The sequence below is a fragment of the Trachemys scripta genome, chromosome 8, assembly GCF_013100865.1.
Source record: "Trachemys scripta elegans isolate TJP31775 chromosome 8, CAS_Tse_1.0, whole genome shotgun sequence".
NCBI lineage: Eukaryota > Metazoa > Chordata > Testudines > Emydidae > Trachemys > Trachemys scripta.
In genome coordinates, this window is record NC_048305.1 from 96,705,469 (window position 1) to 96,713,651 (window position 8,183).

Genomic DNA, 8,183 nt, shown 5'->3' on the forward strand with positions numbered 1-8,183 from the left:
GTAGCTAGTAACATACCTAAGCTCTTCCTATGCGAAGGAGATGTATTTGGATTGTTACTCGAAATAAACAGCATGTACCAAAACAACACAAAAGAGTGTCTCATTCACGTACTGGGAGGATGTGAAGTTATCTGAATGAGGGTCCCACAGACACCGGCTAGTCACCACTATATCCACAGTCTCATCTTTGCTTTTGTTTCCAATGGTGACGTTGACAACTAACTTATACCGAGGAGGAGTGACTTGCTTGACCAAGTGTTTTATTTCTTCACTTAAAGCAAGAGTGAGGCTGGCACATTTTGCAGGCTCATAAGTAACGTTGGCGAGTTTGGTTGGTAAATATTCCCTTAGCAGCTCTTCTGTTCTGCCACAAGAGAATTTCTCTTTCGGTATGGCAGACGAGACTGGAATCTGTAACAAAGACCCAACTCTATAATATAATTTAATTAATTTATTTGTATTACAGTCATGCCCAGCGCCCTTAGTCAGGATTGGGGCCCCATTGTTTTAGACCCTGTAGAAACACACACACACACACACACACACACACACACACACACACACACACACAATTGAACCACAATAAATTCTGTTCCAACAATATGAATCTCTATATTTGCAAAGAGCTACCTGGGGTTTAACCAGTCAACTTCCAGTCAAGTCAATGAGAGTTGACTCCAATTACTGGGAGTCTAGAATTAACCCACACAAGCACATTAACGGAACTGGGTCAGTGTGCTGGCTCACAATACAGTCATCCCCACAACACAAAATGTGGTTCTGGTTCCCCAGCATAGGTAAATGCTAAGATATATCCAGGGCTTTTGCCCAATTCGGACACATGGTTAAAATCTGGTTAGGTCTGCACTGGAATATCAAACTCTGTTTTAACCATCTTGGGTGCCGCCACTATACTATTATGGTAGATGGGGAAGTTCTGTGAACCTATCTGCTCTAGTAGGACTTCTACCCAATGCTGACTGACAAAGTCCTGCCCCAACATATGTTGGGTCTCATAAAGCCTGAGATGGATTCTTCAGTCGCTGGCTGTACTTTGGCCCTGGCTAGGAACACAGGGGAAGGCATCATCTCAGACCATTATGAGCCAAATTTTCGAAGACTTGTTCACACGCATTAAGCTTTGACAATCTAGAGGTTTTGCTAAACACCTGTGGGTATGTCTACACTGCAGCTGGGAGCATGCTTCCCTACTTGGGGAAGCTAGGCAGATGCTCTAGCTCTGCTCAAGCTAGCATGAAAAAAATAGCCGTGTAGCCATGGGTAGCACAGGGGGAGACTTGGGCTAGCCACCTGAGGACAAATCCCCCCGGAATCCCGGCTATGGACTCAGACAGTTAGCCTGAGCCACTGCCTGTGGTACCCCCGACTACACTGTTATGTTTAGTACGCAAGCTTGAGCAAATCGTGTCTGGGTGTGTCCATGTCCGTGTCCGAGCAGAGAAGCATGCTCCCAGCTGCAGTATCGATGTACCCAGTGCAACCCTTTGAAAATGCAGGGGTATAACTTCAAGTTAGCAAAGAATGGGAGAGTTAAAACTGGAACTGTACTTTAAATTCCACCCCAATATGCCTAGGTATTTCAGCACATATGGAACACGATGGGGCACAACCCTGCCCAGCTGGTCTGGCCCTTCTGCTGCTAAGCCTTCTCTCTTTGTTCATGGCTAGAAGGGAGGGGAGTGAGAGACACACAGCCCAGGCTGTGAATATTATTGGGTTGCAATCCTGCAAAGGCAGACTGCAGGGAGAGAGGGTGGCAGTTTTGTATGCGGCTCCACCAGCTCAGCCATCTGCATTCCCTGGAGGAGGGAAATTCTTCAGGGGAATTTCCCCTTAGTGTGGGAGGTGGCCCTGGAAATGTGAAGAACCTTAAACAGCAGCTGTCGGCACAGCAATCTCGAAGGCAGTGGTGCCCAAACTTTTCCTGTCGCACCCTCCCCTTACCAGTCATGGAATCTGTCCACGCCTCCCCATACACACACACACACTACTGCACAGTTGTCTCAGCAGAGGAGCTGGGACGGAGCTGGGGGCAGAATTGGGGATGTGGGGGGAGCTGGGGCTAGAGGTGGAGCTGGCCTAGGGGGCAGAGGGAATGAGGGCAGAGCTGGGGGCGGGGCAGCGGGGCGCTCCCTCCCTGCCCCCCCCCATGGGGGCTTGCCCCTTTAAACGTTCCTCTGTGCCCTCTTGGGGGTGAGAGGAAGTATGTCCCACAGTTTGGGGACCACTGCTCTAAACAGACTCCACCTTTGGCCAGGCCCTAATGATCTTTATTCTCCACTATCCTCAGACGCTTTCCCCCACTCCACAGACTCCCTCTGCCCAAGCTTGGATTTACACCTTCCCTTGCTCAGGCAGCCCCGTTTGGAGGAGGTAGGGGCCCTTGCTCAGTCTGCTGAGTGTGAAAGCCATGCTGTAAAGACAGGCTGTTCTTGTACTCCAGCCCCAGCCGGTGTGTGACACTAACGCTCAGTTGGCAGGATGCTGCCTGGGCTCTTTACTTACTAAAGGAAGATGGGTTTCCCCACTTTTCAACAGACTCTAGGAGCAGAACAGAGAAGTATCCCATAGGAAGAGTTTCATTGAAAAAATGCTTAGATATTGATTGTTGCATCAATTAGGAAATGGATTCTTAGTGCTGTGTGTGTAGAGTCATCTCTGGAGATGCAGATGGCTCATTTCATGTCAGAATGCTGGGATCAAAGAGATCAGCTCATCTCCCGGCCAATGCAGGATTGGTCCCTACAGGACATTTCCAGTGCTAGACCCGCAACCTAGCAATGAGGCTTTCAGTACTTCCCCAAGGAGACAAGTCCACCGTCTAATGCAGCTCACTGCCAGGAAGGTTTTTCTGATATGCAGCCTAGATATTCTCTTTCTTAATTTCATCTCATTACTTCGTGTTCCTGCCTAAGTAATTCCTCTCCCTACTTGGTACTGTCTTTAAACCCTTGATCAGCTCTGAAGTCCCACTGTTTGATAACATCCCTTCCATTTAAAATGAATCCAAGTCTTTTTCGACTTGTGGTTTATAGATTCTTACCTGGTAGAAACTGTGTGAGACCCAGATATGGCGTAACTCTGTTTCTAGGGAAGCAAAATGGTTGCAGTACAAACTAATCCACTGTGGTCCTGATGCAGAGGTCCTTGCTGTTAATAGCAAGACTCCTATTTGACAGGACTGACCTGGCTGGTCACCATTATTCCTCATCCCGTCGCCCCCACCCTCTAGCCCAGGACTGCTTGGCTGACAAATGAGGATTCCTCAGTTCAGGCACAGCAGCTGAATTGCAGGCCCCAGGTCACACGAGGGTGAACGTGTCATGAGGCTGATATATGCTGTCTCCTAGGAGCACCTGGTAGAGAGCTCTCCACCCCCTCTCCTGGCTTCCTGAGTAATGTTGTATCCAGTGGGTTCAACAAATAGCAGAAACTGGGGACACGGCATGCAGCTGGATGGAATGGGGAAGCTAAACCACACAAAGACGAGCATCCTAGGCACTGCCATCCCAGACCAGATCAGTGAGCCATCCAGGCAGGCAGCCTGTTGCTGACAGTGGCCAGCGACGGATGCATGCTTTGGAGGAAAGCAGGCGGAAGCCAGAGTGCTCTGGCCACCTGTACAATAATCGAGCCTGGAGGAAGCATGTTCTTTCTAAGCCCGGCTGATGAGTCTGTTCCAAGCAAGGTGAGGGCTAATCACCACCTTTGTAGTTTTATCCATGAGCGTAGCAATGGAGGCTATTCTGGACAGCATAGGCCTGACCCAAGGCACCCTTTGACCCTAACTGGAGTTATGGGCTCAGCACCACTGAAAATCAGATGCTAAGGCTTTGTCTTCACTCAGAAACAAGGTGTGTTCTTAGCTCAAGTTAACTAACACACGGTAACTAACATGAGGTAAAATCCTAGTACTAGATCTAGGATTTTCCATAGTCTTTAACTCAACCCACTAATATGTGAAAAACTACCAACTGCCTGGTCTTCACTAGGATTTTAACTGGTGTTAAGCTACTCAAGTTGGGACCACACCTCTTCAGCTAGAAAAGACACATTCCTATAGGTTTGACCCAAACCCCATTGATGTCAGTGGGGTTTGGATCAGGCCCAAAGGGCCAATTTCCAAATAAGCTCAGATTCCATTTAGGCACCAGAATAAGTGCACATTGGGTGCTGAGCTCTTTGGATCTATCGTATGTAGACCACAGTGGTACCTGATTCATTGCTAATTGAGGGGATGTCACCATTCTCCTCAGCCATAGGAATGTCCAATAGAAAACTGCACTGAGCGTGTCATCTGAGTGACCCTGCGCTAGGCAGACAGAACACGTACCTTCTCATTGATGATGGTGATGGGCTTGTGACAAGAGATCTGGAGTCTTGACTTGTTTTTCAGAGTGGCTCGGTTCTACAAGTCAAATGCATGCTTTATCAGGTGCTAAGATACACGAGCAAGACAACAAAGCTCCAGCCCGCCTTTCATACCCACACACTGGGCAGCTCTTCAGGGCAGGGAGTGTCTGACTGTGGGCACGTGCACGGCTCTGTACAATGGGGCCTGCAGACATTGCGGTACCACTTCGCCATTCTTCAGCATCTTTCATCAAAGGATCTCAAAGCACTTTACAAAGGTGATCTTAGTAAGCTTTGCAGTGTCCCTGTGAGGCAGGGAAGGGATCACTTCACCTACCACTGCAATACAGCCACCTCTGGAATTGAAGGCAGCAACAATACACAACATTTTAGGGCAGGGAGTGAAGAACAAGACTATATTCACAGCCATAGTGAACTATCTATATTCACATAGCCTGCCTTTGACTGATAAACATCCAAATACAGCCTTATTTTGTTTGCTATAAGGGGATCTCAAAGCACCTTATGAACACTACTGAGTTTAGCCTCACTCCATCCCCATGAGGCAGGTCCCGGTTTCAGTATCCCTGTTTTACAGCTGAGAGGCTGTCATTTGACAAGGTTACACAGACGGTCAGTGGCTGAGCTGGGAACAGACCCCAGCTCCCCTTACTCCCTGCCCTGGGCTAGGGGAATTTAGCTAGAATGTCATTGCCAGAGTTGGAATTTGTCCCAGACTCTGTGGTTAACATCTCGGCTCCTATTGTAGCACTTTTCTAAGGGCTCCTTCGGGCTTTGTTTGTTTAACTAAGGGGAGTAGGCTGCTTTAATACACTGTGTGGCTGAGATGGGAGCTATCCAGTGTCAGACTATTAGCTGGCACCTCTAGCTATACTGTAAATCCTGGTACTGGCGCCCAACAGAAAACGCCTGAGCACCAGTATTAGGCATTATATGTTTTACCTGAGCCCTCACCACCAGAAAACAGTGGCTGTGGCTGGACCACAGAGTCAATGGCCAGTCCACTGCTAGCAGCTGCCTTAAACAGGTAAGCTACATGGGGGGTGGGGGGAGTTAAAAACATCATCATCGATTCCTGCCGTGAGTAAAATGGATTTAATCCCAGGGCCAATCATGTTAGCAGAGGCCAGTTTCAAAGGGTAGGTGGGATGATAAAGAGAGTCAGGGATGCACTCCAGTACCGAGCATGTGCCCCAGGAAAGGGGCACATGCAGATGTCTCTGTTAACCATGCTAGCGAGGGCCAGGAGCTCTACAGCACAGCTTCAAACCTCTGCAGTCAGAGCCAGCCTGACAGTGATGGGGTTGGTCAAAACCACTGGGCTTTCTCCCACTGCCTGTGGGGGATGATCACCTGCTGGTGTTGGGTGTGGGCCTGCAGAGGGCTGGGAGTTGTGGAGGTGGCACTGGGCAGCAGGGCCCCAGACTTTGCTTTACTGTTTGTGTCCATTAACAGGACCTGGGTATAGATGCTTTTAGCAGCAATACCAGCCTCTTTCGCTCCTGTTCTGAATCCTCCTGGTGTCTGCTCGAAGAGGATGGTTACTGCTATGGGACACAGCAGAACCAGGGGGTCACTGGAGCCTTGCTCTTAAGTGGCTCTTATTGGGAGCATCTCTACAGCAATAATCACAGTACCTTAAATTCCTTAGTGAGTCGCTGGGCGGCTAGAAGGCCCCTCAGGCTGACAGCGGCTGGTTTAGAAGTTGTGGCTTCTGAAGCTCTTGTGGTTTCTGTGCCCATCTGAAGCTTGGAAGGTGAGTAACCGCCAGCAGCAAGAGCACCTGGGGACTTAAGGGGAATATACGGACCAAGAAGTGAGTGCGTGTGGATGTCTGAGTGAAGAGACGTGCCGGTGTCATGACACCAGCTGCAGGAGCATCTGGTCCATGGCGTCCATCTTGGACGCTTCCCCAAATGGAATTTTGTGACGCATTCACTGAGCTGCTAGCCACCCATCCTGCCCTGGCAGCTCAAACCCTTCGCCTGCCCCCAAGTTAAGATAACAAAAATACGAATTGGACCCTTTAACCAAACAGGTAAACCCCACCCAACCCCACACATCCCACGGCACATCCCAGCCACCCACAGTGAGTGTGAAGGGGGGTAGTGAATGCCCTGCATTTCTGGGTGTGGATGCATCGTCTGGCTAGTGAATCTAATTCTTACATGGGACCCTGCACCACAGTAGCTGAATGCCTTTTCCTCCCTGATGTTAAATAGAACACACACACACATGTTGAGTGTTTGTATTTGAAGAGGGAAATCTGTATTCATGTGTACACTGTACTGTATTTGGTTTGCTGCTGTTGCATAGCACTTCAGCTGGGGTGGGGGTCAAGGGAGGAAGTATGATTATTGTTATTATCACCCATAAAATAAATCCAGGCACTTAATGACCTTGGCAGAGAGCATTTCCTGGGGATTAATGACAGATTGGTGTTCATGTCCCTCAGGCTGTCAGCTCCTCCCAGCTGGACATTAATCCACAAGAAATGTCTTGGGTATCGATCCCTATTGCTTAATTAATAAATGCAACATGTCTTACTGGCTTAGATTTAGAGACGGCCCTTTCTTCTCTTCCTGCTGCATTGAAGGTGACTTTTTTAGCACCTGTCACTCTTTCTTTTGAAGCCTTTGGGTCTTTTGGTTTCCTGGCATTCATCTGAGTGTTGTTTTGTTGCTGCAGCAGAGAATTTCACCCTTAGAAGGAGGGAAACAGATGACACGCTTGCTGTCTTCTGCGTTTCCCTGGCTAATGTGGCACCGCACGAGAAGCAAATCTTTCAGAAGCAACACAAAGTCTTGATTATCCTCAGCTGATTACATCCGCTTTACAAGAGTCTGCACAAAAAGGAGCATGAGCTGTCGAGCAAGAACATTGTAATTCACCGAGGTCTTAACGTTTTCGGTAATAATCAATTTCTTGCCTATGAGTCACCATTCATCTTCAGTACTTTCTTTATTGGGTGGATTTGCTATCTTTAGTTCTAGGCTACCAACTGTCTTTGAGAAACAACCACACTAATTAGGAGCGATTACCAGTCTATCAAGTTTTAAAAGTCAGGTGCACTGTCCCCATCTGACCTGGAGCCCTGTTTTCAAAAGTGGCTAGTGGTTTTGGGTGCCCAGCCTGAGTTGCCAGAAGGGGATTTTCAGAAGGTGCTGAACACCCTCCTCTGTAAATGAGGTCCCTTAAGGTGTCTCAAGTTGAGCACCCAAAAAACAGAGTCATCCAAAATCACTAATCCCTGGTTTTGGAAATCTTGGAGCCAAGACCACTTTTTAAAGACTAGGACTGGGCTGTCTCACCCAATCAGATTTCAAAACAGAATTCATCTGAATGGTGTAGACTAAATGACCTGCTTCTTCCTTAGATTACAAGGCAGACACATAAACATTACTGTTTTCAGGGTTGCCTTTGGTAAACGATGTGCTTGTTATATTGCCTGGAACATTTCTAAATGGCATTACTCTTTCACTGCCTGTCTTAGAGCTGCTCACGTGTATTATCTCATGTTGAGAATGCCAATAGTAGTGGCCAGGAGAGTCAGGACCCAGTTCTGGGCTCGCTTTCAGGACTGTAAATACGGAGTAACTCCCATCAGATCCCCCAAGTTACACAGGTGTAAATCTGTGCGAGCAGAGTCAGTCCCTCAATGTACCAAAAAGATTTTCCCTTTGCAAATCTGGAATGCATTTTGTATTAAGAAAGGTAAATGTGTAAAAATGTGCAGGCAGAAGGTAACAGCCCTAATGTCTACACAACAGGGCTACACGACAGCCATC